Source organism: Mandrillus leucophaeus, unplaced genomic scaffold (assembly GCF_000951045.1).
Source record: "Mandrillus leucophaeus isolate KB7577 unplaced genomic scaffold, Mleu.le_1.0 Scaffold112, whole genome shotgun sequence".
NCBI classification, from domain to species: domain Eukaryota; kingdom Metazoa; phylum Chordata; class Mammalia; order Primates; family Cercopithecidae; genus Mandrillus; species Mandrillus leucophaeus.
Window position 1 is genome coordinate 2,391,068 of NW_012099432.1, and position 20,726 is coordinate 2,411,793.

Sequence of the window (20,726 nt, forward strand, 5' to 3'; positions counted from 1 at the left end):
TCTAAGTTGGAGAGATAAAAGTTGCTTATTTTATAAGCAATAAAAGCAAAACAAATCTTTTCCAGCTGGTACAAAACTATCGATTGTTTTAAGATGGATTTAAATTAACTCAAAAAATAAAGGTTACTATGGGAATTATGTTTACAGACCTTCATGCATCCATTCATTCCTCACCAAGTACTTATCAACCAGCTTCTAAGTCTCAGTCTTGGTGACCAAGGGATTCATTTATTTGTTCATTCAATATATATTTATCAAATACTTCATTTTCCCTCTGCTGTCATGGAGTTCAGTAGAAATTATATGCAGATAAAAATATCCTAAGAATGAAGTATGATAGGTGTCATTATTCAACAGGTCCTTCTTTGAAATTAACACTAGGTCTCAATTGCCTAAATAATTAAACAATAGATCATATAAAGCATTCATTCAACAAACATAAGAAATTGAGCTTATATTGTAAGCACTATAGCAGTAGCTAGGTGTTCTGAATGTTACGCCCCGGACTCTGACACCTCATGCTATTTACAGCCTTGTGACAATTGAGTTCAATGTGAAGGAAAGAAGTCCGTGACACCACGTGAGCAGAGATGATATAAAGTCCAGGGAGATCTTCCATGAGTACATGCTACAAATTTAGTCCTGAAGGAATACTATTAATATTTCCTTGATGACCTCCCTTCTTGGATAAAGTCTATACCATTGTAAGGCAGCAGGCAAGTGTAGAAAAGGATCAATACTGTATTTGCTAAACACATGAATGTTCTTGTTGGCAATAAGTAGAATATTTATATGCAATGATTAAATAATAGCACAAGGTGCCAACACAATTCAGAGCCAAAAGCAACTATACAGAGAGTGCCTTGGGGGCTCTGAGCAGCCAGATTATATGCAAGGAAAGATTTCAAACTGTTCAATAAGTCAGGATTACTCATTTGAAACTAAGCAACTTTAGACATACTGTATAAATGATCTCATTAATATTTTCTGAGTGATACATTGAAACATCTTGATTCAACACAATTCAACATAGAATTAGATGAAATGGAACTGAGTCTGTGATAGGTAATAAGGATCTTCAAACCCATCATCTGTGAAATACAACATCAGGTCCTGAACATTAATACCCTGGTACTGATGAAACTTACTTTGGACAATCTGCTTCTCCAGGCAGAAAGCAAGAAAGTAATCTTGACTTGTAACTAATAAAATGAGCAAGTAAACAAGAAAACAGAGACAGGAGGAAAGAAAGAGAAAGGAAGGAAGGAAGGAAAGAAGAAAGGAAGGAAAGGAGGGAGGGAGGGAGGGAGGGACTTCTATAAATCTATTTAAGTCTATTCATTATCTCTTACTTTGCTACAAATTTCATTACACTGGCATTGAAGTTGCTATACAGTTTTCCAAAACTGCTTCAGAGAGAAACTAAGTGAAGTAAAACACGGTCAATTAAATGTGAAGACAAAAAGTTAATCTAACAACTGTAAAGGAAGTCTAGAATTTTCCAGATAGACTTCTTCTCTAAAGTTATATTTAAGGGAGACTTGTACACCAATGCCAAATGCTTATTCAAAATTGCAGGACACCTAGCTGTGATAGTGAAAAATAATACATTTCAGACTATCCTTTCTGGTCAGAAAAATTTAAAAGTTATCTTCCTGAGTCCAAAGAATGGAACAAAAAACATGAATAAGGGTCTGGCAACATCCAAAAATTGTCCAGGCCTAGCAAATACAGCTCCACAAGCAAACACCTAGAGTTTGAATATTAGTAGAATTCTGTGTAATCTGAGATCAAATCTATAGGTGATTTTTATATGCCTCCCCAGAACCCAGAACATTTACCACCTAAGCTATCTTTTTCATTCAGATATATTTTTTTCATTCAGATATATTTGACTCCACAGATCTCCTCTGTAGAAGTAGCAGGGTTTTGGGCACATGCACATTCTTGCTGAGTTTCCTGGCTTGACACTAAAAGTGTAAATAACTGATAATGGAGGTGTACATGAAACTGATTTAACTGGAAGTATCAAGGTAATATCCAGGTCCTGGACTTCTGAAGTAGAATGTAAAAGAATAAAAGAGAAAGCCAGAAGTGACTTCAACTGGCCTAATTACATACTCTTATCCATTATAAGAGTGCAACAGGCTGTATTCCCAAGCTAGGAGCTGGATGAAAGAGGTTAGAAGCCAGAGGAAAGAAGAGACCAATATCCTGAAGTCATTCAGCTCTACTTCTGCCCTTATTATCTGAAATATTTGTCAGTCTTCATTGCACAGATAGAATTTTACCTGAGAGTATGCATTAGCTGAGCCCTCTGTACTATGTATACTCTGGCTTTCAAGATTCGACTAGGTAACATGGACTCAATTTGATCATACAAATATATAAATGAAAATTGTGGGGCAAGCACCAGTTTCTCCCTTTGCTCTTGGTAGCATCCCAGAAATACATTGGTTTAATGCTTTGGAAGCATGGTCAGTCCCTGGAAAATGCTCAAAGAGTGACAAATAAAAAAAAATAGAGACTTCCCCTGGACTCAGAGTCAGAAACCTGGGCTTAAACCCAAGTGCCATGACTTTAGGCTTGGTCACTTTGGGCAAGGTATAGCCAAATTTAAGTATTAACGTGAAAGGAACTTTAATTTGGGGCCATCTAGTCTAGCTCCCAAATAGTTCTTTGATCATCTGAACAATATTATGGAGAAATGGTCTTCGGCCTGATGCTTGAACCTTCCTAGTAAAGAGAATTTTCACCTTAAGGTGACTTAGTGTTCTTGTCTATAAAAATATCTACCTCACAGAGATGTTGTATTGGGGGATAAAAGATAACTAGTTTACAAAGGCTTTCTATATAATAACAATAAACATTATTTTAAAATATGAGTAAGATCAAGACTGAGAGTACTTTCTAAATCGCCAGATAAAATCATTACAAAGAGATAAGTTCTGTACACAGCAAGCAAATACACAATCCCCATTTTTAGTCTCTTAAACCTTATGACCACTTTCATCTAAGAACTTTTTTGAAATTCAATTTAGTACTTCTATTAGAAGAACAAAGGTGCAGTTTGCATACTCTGGGTTTCCTATTTATCTACAGCTACACTGTTTTTTCTTTGCAAACTTTTCAAGATAAAAATTTAAAACCCCAGAGCTCTAGAAGATGCTTGTTCTCCCTTTAGCCAAAACAGGCATCCGGTTTCTACAATAAATGAGATCATAGCATCCCCACTCATACTGCTGTAGCTAAGAACCTGTCAGCATTTTTATTATAAAACCCTTTTCTTTCCTCTGGCTTGAGAGACAAACCATAGCAATTGTTGGGGAAATAGTTCCAGAAAAGAGCAATGCACAAGTACAGAAAGAAAATGTCTCATTTTACAAAACTCATAAAGGGTGTATTTAGGAATTAGGCAGGCCTGCAGAATACCAAGGAACATTTCTTTTGGATGGTCATCTGGCCTTTTAAATAAAGAAAATAAAGTTTACTAATATTTAAAACAAAATTTTCTCAGGCAGCAGATGTTAGGAAAAAAATTATCTAATTGAATATCGTCAGACACCAATACGTCTGGTAACAAAAGCTATAATAACACACACATTACTGAATCTGTGCTCACATGGAAGCTGCTTTGAGGGTAGGGAGCATTCTCTAGCAGACTCTGAAGTAAGATAGTGGGGATGGGAAAGGTTATGCCAACTACTTCAAATAGGAGAAAATAGGATATATTAATAATATGCTAGAGATGATAAATGAAGCCTTATCTAGCAAAGTGGTGGTAATTCGTGAATACTCAGCGAAGGAAGATTGAATATAATTAATATATGATCTGGTTTACACAGTTAACTCTTTTCTTTCTCACTTGTGAGTCTTGGGTATGAACATGAAAAAGCTTCTCTCTAGGTTATTTCATACTATGTTATTGCAAATAAAAGTGAAAAGAGAAAGGACTACATCTGAGAGAGTAAGAGAAAGAAAACTAATAGGTATTTAATGACTACTACATGTGAGACATTGTATTAGTTACTTTCTTGTTTTGTTGGTATAACAAACACATTAAATATATCTTATCTCTGTCATATAGATGAAGAAACTAGAACTCAGAGAAGTGAAAGGGCTTCCCCAAAGTCACATGGTTAATGGTTCAGTCACAATACTTTGTAATGCCAAACTCTGCCCTCAGGACTTGCTTCTTATATCTATGTTTGCCTGCCCAAGAGCACACTCAGAGTATCTCTGCTTGGTACAGAGGGTAGAATAGGATATATAATCTAACATTCTCTCCCCCTCTTCCTCCCTCCGTTCTCCCTTCTCCCTTCTATCCAAGGGGAACGCGTACTTTCAATGCCATATTACTACTTTCAACACTTCTCAAGAAGTGTTGGACCATAGATATCAATTGTAGATTTGAATAGAAAACCAAATTATTTTTCCTTTCTGACATAGTACAAGGCTTTAAAAACCCCAGATTTAGTATGACTAACTTCAAAAATCCTTCTTTATATCTAAAGACATCGTTGGTTCTTTTGTCCTCTCATTAAATTCTGGAGCAGGGCCTTCCAACCTACTGAAGTATGAGACTACCTTTAAACTACTGTATAGGCCCTCATATGATATTAGTTGTACTGATGAAGAGATAGTGTCACATAGCAATTAATGACTTCCTAAATGGAAGTTTAGGATCCTAAATGGATCTATTTTGAATAGTATATAGAGTAATTCATGTAAAGTCCTTAGAATAAAACACTGCAAGTGGTGATCACCCAAAAAGGGTTAGTCCAATCTGCTCTGTGAGGTGTTTTTCCATGTGCATTCCTTAGCAGTAGCTCACCAGCGAAACTGAAAGGTCCCTGAGGCAGAAACTATTTTACCATGTTTGAGTACTAACCTAAGGTGCCCACTATAATATTAAGCACAATATATATGCTCAAGAGAGAACTAGAAATTGATTAATGGACAAGTGTACCTACATTTCTCCACGTGGAGATTTTCACCAAACCATAATGAGGATACTTGAGACATGGCTCCAAGAGAAAAATCGAAGTCTCCCACCCTTAGATAATAAGTCAACTGACATAAAGCTGCCATCTTATTTGAGAAATTATAAATGTAATATCATTAATTATTATTTGATAATATGATAGTATCATTATTTGCCATATGATGCAGTGATATCATTAATCCCTGCCTGGTTTAATCCATAATGTGGATATTAAGGCAGTTACAGTGCACTGGATCAGCATTTTCGAGATAATGACTGTTTTTAGTGTGCTCATTCATCAAATTAAATAATTTAAACTAGGAATTTGGAAAAAACTTCAATAAAGATAATGCAATGAAACCCCATCAAAATTATGTATTTTATGTTATGAATTATGCACACACACACATACACACACAAAAATGGAAGTTTCAAAAATATTACTTTATTTATAAGATTTCCAGAAGCCGTCATTTAGGACACTATTCTTATTCTATCTGACATTATCATTTAAATTTATATAGAAAAAAATATTATTGTGTTCTTTATAATCACTGAAATACATAATGTGTTCATATATCTGACAAGTACATTTTTTTTGTGTGTGTGTGTGTGTATATATATATATAGCTGAAAAAAATCGTTAGTTTTAAATGTTTTCTACTATAGTATCTCTGGAAGTATAATCTGTGACTTATAATAAAATATATCTATAATCTTATGAGGAAACAATTTTAATATCAATAAGATCACCATGGCATGGAGATCTGATTGCTTTTATGATTTATTAGCTTCTCTGTACTTTACTAGACAAGAATGGCTTATTAGTGATGACACAGCCAGGCATCTCACCCCAGATACTAGCCGTATTAGTCAGGGTTCTCCAGAGAAACAGAACCAGTAGAAGATAGATAGATAGATAGATAGATAGATAGATAGATAGATAGATAGATAGATAGATAGATAATCAGTCTATCTGTCCTCCCCCGCCCCCTCCCCCTCCACACACATATGAATTGGTTCCCATTATTATGGAGGTTATATCCCAAGGTCAGCAGTCAGCAAGCTGGAGACCCCAGAGAGCCAACATGCAGTTCCAATTCTAGTCTAAAGGCCTGAGAACTGGGAAAGCTGATGATATAAGTTCCAGCACGAAAGCCAGCAGGCTCAAAACCCAAAAAGAGCCAATGTTTCACTTCAAATCCAAAGGCCAGTAAAGGTCAATGCATCAACTCAAAGCAGGCAGGCAGGAGAAGTTCCCTCTTACTCAGGCTTTTTGTTCTATTCAGGTCTTCCGTTGGTTGGATGAGGCTCACCCATATCATTAGGGAGGACAATCTGCTTTATTCAGCCTACCAATTTAAACTCATCTAGAAATAATCTTTCAGATATACCCAGAATAATGTTTGACCAAATGTCTGGCCCAGTGAAGGTGACACATAAAGTTAACCACCACATCAAGGTAGCACATTAAGTAATGCCTACTCTTTATTTCAGGGAACATAATCTCTGAGAAGTTTGATAACACAAGAGGTTAAGTTATCAAAGACAAATTTTAAAGAAAAGTGACAAATAATTAACAAAATAGGCACCATTTATTTTTTCACTTCTACACTCAGTAAACATTTATGAGCACCTGTATCACTCACTCATTCAATCAACAAATATTTATTAACTGTCTTCTGTGCAATAGGCATAATTATATTTACTGGATCTTCCAGGCATTATACTAAATTAATATACTATGGCCCTTGCCCCTAAAATCCCTACAGTTTAGATGAGCAAATGGATAAGCAAACAGAATTTACAACTGAATATTACAATTAGGATACAATTATTAAGTATTACATGCCATAAGAGTCCAGGGGTAATTTAATTTAAAAGATCCTGGGAATTATTTCACCATATGTACTTTATTTAAAACTTTACCTAGACACCCATAAATGCATACAAGGCAAAAGACTTCTTAAAATCTGAGCTCTTTCAGGATCCTGAATTCTGCAAATCAGCATTCCCTTTCTGTGAACATACTTTATTGGTGTCATAAAAGTTAACCCTCATTTTTTATATTCAGGGTTTTTCTCTCAAATTTTCTACGATTAAAAATAAAAACTCTAAAAGACCTAGAAGTGGCAAGTATATATTGTTGAAGAGGACAAAAGGTCCATGCAGCGTGCTTGTTTGGGACATCAGCACCTGTTTAACTCCTTAGCTCATTTTTCATTTTCTCTTTCTGGGTCAGATATAATCTAGTATTTTTGTTTTTGGTGTGAATTATATAAACTTCCAGATTCTGCCTTTTGTAGCATTAGAAGACTTCAACAATGCATTGGTAGGTTAAAATACATCCAATTTACTGATAGGTGAATTTCAAAGTGTTTAACACTATTCAGTTGACTCTATCAGCAATCTCCATCTTCTCAGCAATATGTAAAGTGGTTTAATAACATAGAAAGAAATCCACGTATTTTATAGTTACCACATACCAGGCATTGTGCTAAATGTTTTGATATGTGATATATCACTTAATTTTTACAACAGTGCTGAAAGAAGGGTGTTATTTTTCCAGCTTCTTGCAGATAAAACTTGTCAGTTTGTCTTTTCTCACCTTGATTTCTAAAACTTCTAGTTCAGAGTTAGAGGTCATGACGTGGAAAGAATAACATTGAGTTAGAAACTAGGAGACCTAGTTGTAGCCATGGCTGTGTAACTTGCTGTGTGACCTTGAGTAAGTCACCTCCTGTCCACATGATTTAATAACCTCCTGTGGAAAATGATAGTGTGAATACTATGAAAAATGATGTTTGGATCAAACTCCTCTCAAAAGAAATTCTTGTACAATAAAACTGACTCCTCTGATCAGCGTGCCTTACATTCAAATTCAGGTGTGTGTAAATGACATTTTTGCAAATTGACTCATAGCTTAAAGACACTTAAGCATAGAATCATGCTATTTGAAAGAGTACCAAAATTATATTGGAAATGAGTGTAGACTCCAAATCTAACCTGCTTAGGTTCAAATTTTGGCTCTGCTATTTAAGAGCTATATGTCTTCAGGCAAATTACTTAAACCACCTGTGCCCCAATTTCCCTATCTGTAACATTGGAATAACTACTATACCCATCTCAAAGGGGCACTGTAAAGATTAAGAGAGTTGACATTTCTGAAAACAGTATCTGACAACTGGTAGCAGGTCAGTGTGGGTATGTGTTGAGAGAGAAACTGAAGTCTTGGCAATGTAAATAGCTGTCTCCTTAATGTACCAATTTTAAACATTTGGATTTTTTGCATATTAAGTAATTTTAAGATGATACAAAGCAATATAGTCATGAGACTCCTATTAAAGTCTAACAGAGTTTTAACCCTATCCACAGGAGAAAAACTAGACTACCTCTTATTTACAAATCCATAAAGATGAAGAATGTGATGACATACAAAGTAGCCTGTGGTAGTACAAATTTATATAACTATGATTAAAATAAACTTAGAAATACCCATCATCAAGCATCTTAAATTATTTTTAAAAATCTGACTTAGTAATTTTACTTATTCTATCCTATCCAAAGGAAATAATTTTAAATCTAAAAAAGACTTATTCCCCAAGATGTTTATTTTATTTTTAATAGTAGAAAATTTAAGGGGAAAAAAGCCAAAATATCAAAAGAATGGTTAACTGTTATTCAGCAATTAAAATACATTCACAAAGCCTAATATAAATTTAAATTATTCAAATGCAAACTCAACATGATTACAACTACGTTTTAAAAATAAGTCACGTATAAACCAAGGAAACCAAAACAGTACTGGGAAACTAGGAAAACAGACACTAGAATATTAAGTTTTTACATCTAGTCCTCTGAAACAAAAAGTACTTTCTAAAGTTTATGTTCTGAATTTCTGTTTTTTTTCTAATGTATTTCAATGAACATATATTACTATAAAATAAAAAAAAATACATATACCAAAATTGTCAACTTTTGGAAATATTCAAAATATGTAAAGGGAAACCACCCTGCTAGTGACAAAAAAAATGTACATAATTATATATAAATTGATGGCTCCTCTGCTACCACTAATGCTTTATAACAAAATTGGCCACATTTAAATAAATAAATGGGCAAACAAAACTACTTCTCTGTCACAGAGACTGTCTAGGCCGGAAAAAGGGGTCTGGGAGAGGTGGAGAAAGCCAGAAGGTTCCAGGGAACTGTCCACCAAGGAGGTTCTGACAGGCCCTCTGATCTTGGGGGTGTGTTAGAGCACCCTCTGGAGGCGGGGAGCCCACAACCCATTTCCCCTTTTTCCTCTCTCTCTCTCTCTCTCTCTCTCTCTCTCTCTCTCTTTTTTTCCCCCCATCTTTACCTTCCCATCATTCTGTTCTATTTTCCTTCCTTCCCTGCTCCTTTTTCTGTTTGCCTGGTAACCATGGAGATCGGAAGAAATAACACTTGTAAAACACCTAAGATAATGTATATATGTTTAATAAAACCAAATTATTTTACCCTTTCCTTTTGCTTATTTAGTCCTTGAACTCATCCCTTTCTTCTTTTGATTCTCTCCTTTTTTTGTTTTTCCATTTTACTCCATTTTAACATTCCCCTTACTCTCCCTGTGCTCTCTTTTGTGAGAGTCACCCTGTAGAAGAAAGGCAGGCTGCTTTCTGGAAGATGACTCCTTTCCTTTGAGGGTTAGGGAAGTTACAAAATGTCCAAATATTCACCAGAAAAAAAAAATTTCAGGACTCTGTAACATTTTCAAAAACTTTCCCCATCTTAATATATAAAAACAATATTGACTATACCTGATGTGTCCTAGGGGCTTCACAGTGATTCAGTTGAGCTGTTATATTAACAAATGGCTATTATGAGAAAGAAAAAGATGCTCAAGTTTTAGCCACATTTCTTTTAAAATTGTAAATATTTAAAATATACAACATAATGTTTTGATATAGTGAAATATTTACTACAGTCAAACTAATTAACATACCCACTATCTCTGTTACATTCTCTGTGTGTATATATGTGTGTGTGTACGTAAGAGTACGTAAAATCTACTCTTAGCAAATTTCCAGCGTACAATCCAATATTAACTATAGTCCCAACATTGTACCTGAGACTTAATGATGTTGAGCACCTTTCCATGTATCCATTAGCCATTTTAATATCTCCTTTGAAGAAGTGTCTATCCAGGTCCCGTGCCTTTTTTTTTTAAAACATAAATCATATTTCAATTATACCTTCCTTTTAATTAAAATAGTAAAGCAAAGGAATAATTGTAGAGAATATTGTAGTTTATAAAGTAGTTTTAGAATATTAGGACAAATAACAAATATTCTTTTATTTTTGTATGTAGTTTTGTCTTAGAAATATTGGGGAATAAAAAAGGGGAATAAAAGAAGGGAGACACACACACGGACTGTGGACCTTTGCAATGCAGTTATAGACAAGAAACAGGAAAGAGAAATACTATTTAGGCTGGCCCTTGAAATTAAATTCAATACTTTGATCTTTGTGGATGGAGAAAACAGTTAAGTGAAGGTAAAGTTGATGCCTATTTTCTGATAATGACATAGAAACTACTATGACAAAAAAATAACATTTTAGAAGTCCTCCTTCCCCATGGCAAGTTCATTCCCATAAATTACCTTGTGATTGTGTTAATGGCACATGGACAGGGGCAAAAATAAATAAATAAATAAAATTAAAAATAAATAAAAAAGTTGGGGGGAAACTGATATAATAGAAAATCTTTTTATGGAACAAGGTTATTTTGGTTTCTCTCATGAGAACTTAAGGTTAGGTGGGACAGTGGGTGATCTGCATTTTAATAAAGGAAGTGGAATTACTTCCTCAATTGGCTCAGAATTAATTTGTGGAAGAAATGGTGTTGGACTTACATTTGTATCTCTAATGCCCATCATAATGCCTAGCACAGAAAGACACTCCATGTTTACAGTCATAAGTCGTATAGTCAGTTAACTAAATTGAATAGCTGTCAGGATAAAACAAGAGGGATCCTGGAGATGGCTAAGTGACAAAAGAAGATAACTTTTGAGTGTCTAGCTTGAAAGCTCAAATTACTCAGCATCCTTCAAGCCATTCTGAGATAATTAGAGCAAACAGTTTTAGTGTTTTTGAAACTGACACTCTGGCCTACACATGAAAATGGTTTTAGACTTTGCCATATACATATCTTTCAGGAAAGGAAATAAATATCCATCCTAATAATCTTATTTTCACACTTATTAGGTAATCTTGAAATGACTGCAGGTTTTTGAAGTATCCTTACTGAAATCTGTGTCTCCATGATTTTTTCAAAAATTATTTAAATTACATTTTAATTACTAAAAGATTCAGTGAAAATCCTTTATAATTTTTTTTCTTAAATCAATATTGTAAGAAATGTAATCATCTGCCATATCACTTAAATTTGAGACCAAAGGGAACAAGATCAGTTTATTGCTATGCCTCCAGTGTGTAGCATTTCTTGTGTGGTTAATAAATATTTACTGATCAAATGGAATAATAGTATAATTTGTTCATTAATTTTCATAAATGTACTTCATTTTCTGAATGTCATATCAATATATAAATGGTTCCTATATTTTACATAAACAGCATAGAGCAAAGAAAAATAACTTTGGGAAAAGTAATTATTGATTTCTTAATAAAGATGAAGAATTTATGAAGAGAACTATGTTAATAACAGTGGAAGCAGTTTCTCCTATAAGTAATAAGCCCACCTCTGTGGAGCTATGAAAATAATTAGGGCCATATAAAAGCAACAATCATTTGATGAATTTATACATAGTAAGTACTCCAGGCATCTCATTTAAATGTTATTTCTCACAATGACATAGTAATATATACTGCAGTAGTTATTACTATGGCCACTTTACATATGAAGAAACTTAGACTTACATAAATCATATCAATAGTAAGTACAAAATTTAGCTTTGAAGCTTGAGCCTGATGTGAGGTAAATTTTCCATATTATATTCTGTTTTCATCTGTCAGATAATGTTGAAGAACTTCACTAGGAAGAAGGCTACAGTAGAAAGTACTAATACTCTTTCCATATTTAAGATTATAAGGTGGAATCCTTATGTCAATTCATCTATAATTATCCTCCTGTTAAGTATGGTTATAATATAATAATTGATCCTGTTATAAAAGGATTTGAGAATTATCTTATTCAAATACTTTGCAAAATAAGATGGGTTAGAGTCTCTAAAAGTATTATTTTATTTTCACATAGCATTAATTTGTTTTTCAAAAAATAATGTCTGCCAACACACATGACATAGGTGTTTCACTCTATGGACATGAATCTCTCTCATAAAGTGAATTTGCTAAACCCAAATACCAAAAGGAAGAGAACGTAAAGAAAGTTAACTAATGTATTTCCTTAGCCTTAAAAAAAAAAAAAAAAAAAAAAAGTGTGTGCTTGTAATTATTTTAATTCCCTCCAATATGGTCTGAAAATCAGGGGAAAATATAACAGCATAAAAGAAACTTGTCTGTAAATGAACTTGAAGGGTTGAATGCATATTCAACAACATTCTCTATACCAATGGCTTATCTTATTTGATTATTAGCTTGTGTTTAATTTCCCTTGACAAATAATTCACCTTTGTTAATAATCATTTAGCACTGCAAAGTAATTCTTGTAAGTTCATGGGAATGGATTTTAAACAGTAACCATTGCAAAGATGCTACTGTAAATGCAATTAGGAGGGTGAATAAAAGCATGAGGTAGGGGTGGCAGGTTGTATGGGAGAGAACTTAACTCCTTAGTTGTTGGTGCTGTTCATTGACATACACTTTCCTGACAGTCATGAACACACAAACCTTCAACAATTCTAAGACCTCTTTGGGGTTTCAAAAGGAACAAACAGCTACTCTTTAGTACAGGCAATATATTTTTTAACTAACCCTAAAGTGTAACCTATCATATTGAGTAGAAAAACATAAATCTCTGGCAATAGTATTATAATTCAATGACTTCATGAAAGACCTAATCAGAGTTTGTTAGAGCTGGCGAGTGCCTCAGAGATAATCTCATCCACAGCCCTCATTTTACAGAAGAAGATCTGAGGCCCAGAGAAGAGAGATTCTCTAGGCATAGCCAATATAAGACTTAAAATCCTGACTCCCAATTTTTCCGTTAAGCTTACACCTCCTATGAGCACTATCCATGAAGTTCAGTGTGTGTTTCATTAACTTTACTGCCTAAGGTGCTTACCAACTGTCCAATCCAATCTCTGTTGTTATCTTTCAGAAAAATAGGTATAATGTGATATATATTCACTTAGAGAAGTCAAACTTTATTTCAGATGAAGCAGGCTCTTTCTCTCTCTCTCTTGCTCTTTCTCTCTCTCTCTCCCCTTAGTCACCATAGTAGCCACATGAAGTGCTTTATATAAATAAGCTGGACGAATCCACAGGCTTTTCACAACAAAAAGAAATGAAGACTTGTATCTTATAGTAACAGGACATGCACGCAGACCATTAACCGGCTTAAACCGTTCAAACACCAAGTTCTACGCATCTTTTTCAGGGAGTGCATCATCAGGTCCAACAAGGAAGTCCCCTGAATATATTTCAGAAAAGGAGCAATGAACGATAACCTGTTTTAAAAACCTTCAAACCTCATTTCTTTGGGAACACCAACCACCTTTACAAAAATCTGGGGTGGGACAGTTATTCACTACAAACTTCACTGAGTAACTGCGCCACCTCTTGATAAAATTTGTTTGTTGATTTCAAGTGGATTGTATAAAAGGGAAAAGCACGCAACTGGGGGCAATCTGAGCCTAGTTCCAGATTTTCTGTCTAAAATAAAAAATAAGCTCTTTATCTTAAAATATGTCACATTGCAAATTGATGTGTTCAATTTCATCTGGAGTTCATCGACCACCGAACTTACTCCTGCTAGTTGGCCCAGTGGGTTGGGGCTCTAGGTGGTAGTAACCTGAGATGAGTTCAGAAGCTCCCAAATCAGCAGTCAGGAGCCCAGTCACTAGCTAAATGCACAAGGAGATCCCAAGCAGAAAGCCACCCAAGGTGCCCATTTCCGAGCTCTTACATCTGCTCTTACGGCCTCTGAATGTTAGAGACCAGGGTCCCATCACCATTGAGTTATCGGCCCAACATCGGACGCCAGAAAATCAGTGCGATCTGTTGGCCCCCAAACCCAGCTGGCTCCCAGAGAGAGCAGAGCAGTCGCAGCTTCTGTCACTCTCCCAACAGGCAGAGACATAAACAAGCAACAAAAGGAATTGTTCTCTCCCCCGAGGGAGGCGACATGCATTAAAAAGACATGAACCTCGTCCTACCTTGCATCCAAACATCAACGATAAAGTGTTGTTGGTGCAAGCAACTTTGCAGTGGCAAATCATTGGTGTAAAACAGTCAGGGTCCTTAACAACAGGGGACATTCCTTCCGGGCTGCGGCAGTGGCAGCTCGCTGGGGGACCCAAACGCTGTGCTCGCCTGGCACATGGAGCGACAGCCTAGACCGAGCTGCCGCTTCGATCACTGCCCCCTGCACCCGCCGTGGCCATCCCGGAGCCCCGGTGGAAGCAACGCCGCGGGCAAGTACCAAGCCTCTCGGGGTCTCCCTTCCCTGGGGAACGAGGCGTGTGGGGGGAGGGACAGAACCAAGAAAGAATTTTTCCCCCTACGGTGAATTTGGGGGAGGTAAAATAAAAATAAAATAAAATAAAAATAAACCATAAAAATAAAAGGAAGCGAGGCACTTAGAGGAGGGTTCAAAGGAGGTGGGGCAGTATTAGCATGTAAAAGGATGTGCCCGCCTACTCTCCCCAGTCACACAAGATTGTCATGCGAGCTGAAGGGGGCTGAAATTATTTCCTCTGAAGAAGAAGAAGAAGAAAAAACATACTGCAGCTCCCGATTTGGTAAAAAGCCAGTGGTTTGCTGCAATCCAGAGTCACTGTGGGGAGCGCTGGCCGGGCAAGTGGGGTGGGAGGGAGGGGCTGAGAAAGGGAGGAAGCGCGGTGCTTGCCAGCCTGGCCCTGCCTTTGGGTGCTCTTGGTGCCGCCGAGGAGTCCCCAGCGTGGGAGCGCGGGACCTCCCCGCGCTGACGTGACCCCGAGACTGCATTCGGCCCCCACCGCTACAGCCACCCGAGGGTAGAAGACCTCCGAGGCCGACTTCCCGGGAAGGGAAGGGGAGGCCCGCGCGGAGCCCTGCAGGGAGCATCCTCCTAGCCCTTTGACAACAGCGTGCCTTGCCGGGGGCGGTCGGAGGGCCAGCAAAGAAATCTAGGGTAGAAAACAATCTCAAAATGATTTCCCTGGTGCCCTACGCCGTTGACTTCTGGGTCAGCGAGCCCACTCACTCCCTGGGTAGGGAAGCGGCCTCAGAACCCAGGCTTTATTTGACATAACATTTGTCAAACTCAAAAAAGAAGCGTCTGCCCCTTCCCCACCTTGATGTCTCTGAGGCTCCAGGAAACCCCAGAAGTAGTATTTATGTTGTTCCAGAAGTATGAATGACAAGACTGATGGATGCTTTATTGTTTGTTTGTTTTTTGGTTTTGTTTTTTGTTTTTAACTGAGGCTGTCAAAATTGCAAAAGACCAAAAAAAAAAAAAAAAAAAAATCAGCATGTGGCTGGCTGGCACAGCTGCAAAATTGCTTATGGAAGACAAAAACAAATGTGATAAGAAGGGTGTGGGGGTAGGAAGTGGGTAAAACTAGCACTTTTTGGGTGCCACCTGGATGCCTGGCACTATGCCTCACAGATGGTTGGTAGAAAGAGAGCAAAACATCAGAGTTTGGAATCAGATTCTGGCTCTGGTGCTAGATGTGGCTTTGTGTAAGTCACTTACATTATCCAAATCCCTGTTTGCTTACCTGTAACTAGAAGGTGTTAACCCCTAACCTAAAGGTTTGTCACGAAGACGAGACAGATATATTGACCAACATACTCCTGTGGTAAGCCCCAGTACATGGTAGCTGCTCTTAACTTACATAGCTTATTTCATTTCTTAGCTTGAGAGGTAGATATTATTCAACATATTTTTTCTAGGGGAAGAAACTGAGCCCCTTAGTGTTTTATCACTTGCTCAAGTCACATAATCAGTAAGTCTGAAGGTTAGGTTCAAAGAAAAGTAGAGGAGAGTTTAGAAAACAGCATCATGAGAGACATAACACACTTCTCCAGAAACATGTTCCAAAGTATTCAGATTTATTTGGGAAGGATCAGGACTGTCACATTTACATGAATATGGTAATTCCAAGACTCTTTCCAATTTGGTGTTAAATTCAGAAATCCCACCTGAAATACAGGAACAACATAGTCCAAAGTATCCACGGCAAACTGACCACATCCTCCTGATGCGGTTCCATCAGAATGCCAGACCACTTATATCGTAAACTAATAAAAGCCTCAATATCGTGGTATGTTTCCTCCTTAGAAAGTTTAAATGTATTGGTTAGAACAAAAGAACATACCAACTTGCAAACCGTTAAGTCAAAGACAGTACCTTATAAAGTGCCTTTGCCCCACCCATATCCAAAATACTCTCCTCTTCTCTCCCAAGTTGATGGAAAATAAACCTGATTATGTCATAATTATCTATGATGCTTATTATAAATATGGATTATGAAGCCCAACCCTACATTTTCATCCTATAGGCCAGTAGAATGTCAATAAATCTACATTCTAATCAGCCCCCTTGTGAGAGGAATGCAATTCCTCCTTATGAAATAAGACTTATCTGAAGGAAATTCAATATGGAACAAAGTATGAACAAAATTCAACATGGGAAGACCCTCAGAGTTGAGTTATACCTGGTTCTAACTGTAGAGGGCAGCCATGCCTAAAGTTTTGGGATTCTTACACTAAGTGCAGAAGTCCTTGCCTAGTAGATATCTCCATTAGGAATCAGTACTGATTCAATCTAATGAATAGCTGGAGGCCGCTGGGACTCAGGAGGTCTAATCTATAAGTTCTTAAACATACGAGGTCACATTTTAGGAGCAAAACTCTGGTCTGAGGCCTTCTGTGAAAATTTAAAGTCACATGTATAGATTAAGTATATCCCTTACCATTTTATTCCTTTATGTTAGCATAAAAAGTGTGATTGTGTGAGCAATTCCACCTACAGAGCATCTATAATTGTGGCTGGTTTTTCCAAGAGAATAGATTCTAAAAAAGCTGTACAATATTTCCCTTATTCATTAGCCTACAATTTGGATTTCAAACACCCCAAAAGTATTGTATGCTCTATATTGTGATGTTCCAATAATATCTAACAGTCTTTCCCTAATGAATTACCCAAGCTAAAGCTGACCTCCTATTCTAGGGCAGCATTAAGGCTGCTATGTGCAAGTTATTCCCCATTTTACAGTTTGTGCTAGTTTAAATTGATAAAGTAAAATGACAAAATATAAAACAAAATGTATAGTTCATTTCCTTGACTTTTTATGTTTAACTTTAATCAGTGAGAGTTCATTTCTCTGTATGTGCGTGTATATGTGTTTATCTGTTATCCGTTTATATGTATTAGATAAAATGCTTTCCCTTAATTCTCCTCTCCAAATAACAACTCTGGGGAAAATTGAAGGGGAAGATGAGGGGAAAAGTGGTTTCCATGACAATGCATTCCATAGTTACAGCCAGTAACCACTGTTGTTAAAATAAATGAATCACTGTTACCTTAAGATATGAACACACTGCATTACTGGTTTGAAAAGTACTAATTTGAGAGTGTACTGCATGGGGGTGTACTGCAATATTTTTAGGAGATATTACTAGGAAATGCAAGGAGATGACGCATTCATTTTTATAGTCAAAATAAACTATTCTTAATTAGACATTTGAATGATTGATAAAATTTACAGTTCCTCCTAGTAATTATCACTTTTATAAAATGATGCATCACAACAATACACTATTAAGCATTTCTCCTAATGACAACTTTCCTCAAAATGGACTCATAATTACAAAAAATAGGATTATCAATAAATGTAACCAGGGTTTAATTTTAATCTTTTATTTATTATTGTTATACTTAATCAGAAACTGGGACACAGTAAGAGGCATTAGCTAGTTATTCATCTTTTTTCTTTGCTGATTCTTTTCATAGCAATTTTTTAAAAAGAAGTTGTTCATGTTGTAAAGGAAAAGAATAGATTGGCTACTAGGAGCCATGGTGCTGTTTCCTACTCTCTGTGTGACTTTGAGCAAGCTACTCAGCTTCTCTAAGTTTCAATTCCCTTTTTTATTAAGATGAAATAGGTATATTAGATTATTTCTAAGTGTGCTTCCAACGTTGAAATTCTCTGAGTGATCTTCTAAATATGATTTTATGAATGTAAAGGAAATTTGAGAAACCATTTTGTTCAGTTACCTATCTTCAGAAATTTCACTCTTCCATAACATTTACTATTTGATAGGCACTAATATCATGCCTGCTATGTACACTGTTCTGAATTCCACAGAGTGCTAGAGCCAATCCTACTCATGACAGCTGGTTATGTGTAACTCTGTCTAATTTCACATTCAGTGACATCATGCTAGTAGCTTTGAATCAGTCATGAGAGAGTATTTACACCATTTAAATGAACAAACACCACAATTCAGGACTTTTTTCTGCAAAACACTTTTACCAGTACAGCACTGATCTAAGTACTTTAACTACATTAACATTTTTAACCATCACAATCACTCAATCTCACCCAAAAAAGGAAAGTGAATGACAGAGTGAGAATAATGTCCAAGGTAACAACATTGTTATACTAATCAGCTAAATGAATCAACTAACAAAAATAGTTTTGATGACTTTCAATCACAAATGTTTATTTCTTCCTCATGTTAGATGTACTTCATAGCTTAGCTATCATTCTAGCCCATGTTGTCCATGGACAGAAGAGTAGCCTCTATAAGTAGCTTCTGTCGCATGGAAGAGTAACCTCTATCTAATGTTCTCATGGCGGAAGGAGAAATGATCAATGATTGAATATGCAGCGAATCTTAAAACATCTGTTCAGACATTAAAAACATCTTCCAGCTCACATTTTATTAGCTAAGGAATGTCATGTGGCCAACCTGATGACAAAGGTTGGGGAAAGATAATTCTTTCAGAGGGAGGAAAGAGAGAATACTGATAACAGTAATATAAAACACTATGGTTTATTTGAGTGATAGAATTGAGATTTGAAGTCAAGCCATCTGATTTGAGGATCTAAGCTCTTAATAAATAGACTATCCTGGCTATCACTTACAGCTAACACCTCCCAATTTTTCATCTACTGTCTATAATAGTGTTTGTTATTTAGTAACTCTTTGAGGGAATTCTTCCTTATGACCTCTATAAAGAAAGCATAGTGTTTAGGTAACACATGAACTTTGGAGACAATCAAAGATATAAGGTTTTGTCATTATTAGCGTGAGATTTCAACCTTTAAATCCTTTTCCATCTCCTCTACCACTGTAAATTGAAGTCCACTTATTTCATTTAATCTTTAGTAGAGATGTTTTCATGTAAGTGGAACATTGCATTTTTATCATTGAGTTTCCCGAAACATGTAAGGCAGAGAGGAATATGAATGTCCTTCTGCCATCAGTGAGTTTACAAACCAGTTGACTAAGTTACTCCAAAATGAGAGTAATGAAACTCTTCCTTACAGTAAGAAAGTATATAGAATTAACAACTAATAAATATACTCAAAGTCCATACGAATGCTTGACCAATCTAGTTAACTTAGCTAAACTACCATTTCTTGTTTCGTAAAATGGTGATAATACTATAGCATTACTATAAGGCTTAAATGAGATAATGTGTTGAAAAATGCCAGTCATCTTTATCTGGTTTGTATTAGGCACTCAGTAAATTATAAGGGCTTTGTGTCACTTTTCTTTGTTTTTTTTTTTTTAAATGAAAGTCAACAGAAAAGAATAAACCTACCCAATATGTATAATCTCTTAATACTGAACAATTCTAAGTCTTTAACCTTTCTTCACAAGTTTTACTGTCTCAGTGACTCTCCTTAGACCCTTTCTCAGTTCTTCCATACTCCTCTTACTGAAGAAAACACAACTGCAATGATATATTCTCAGGTCCCACATCAATAAACTCTAATATCTATCATGTTCCCTCATAATTATCAACCCTTTGTGTTCACTGTAATTTATTATTATTATTATTATTATACTTTAAGTTCTGAGGTACATGTGCAGAATGTGCAGCTTTGTTACATAGGTATATACATGCCATGGTGGTTTGCTGCAACCATCAACCCGTCTCCTACATTAAGTATTTCTCCTAATGCTATCCCTCCCCTACCCCCTACCCGCCAACAGGCCCTGGTGTGTGATGTTCCCCTCCCCACGTTCATGTGTTCTCATTGTTCAGCTCCCACTTACGAGTGAGAACATGTGGTGCTTGGTTTTCTGTTCTTGTGATAGTTTGCTGAGAATGGTGGTTTCCAGCTTCATCCACGTCCCTGCAAAGGACATGAACTCATCCCTTCTTTATGGCTGCATAGTATTCCATGGTGTATATGTGCCACATTTGCTTTATCCGATCTATTACTGGACGCTTGGGTTGGTTCCAAGTCTTTGCTATTGTGAATAGTGCTGCAATAAACAAACGTGTGTATGTATCTTTATAGTAGAATGATTTATAATCCTTTGGGTATATACCCAGTAATGGGATTGCTGGGTCAAATGGTATTTCTGGTTCTAGATCCTTGAAGAATCACCACAC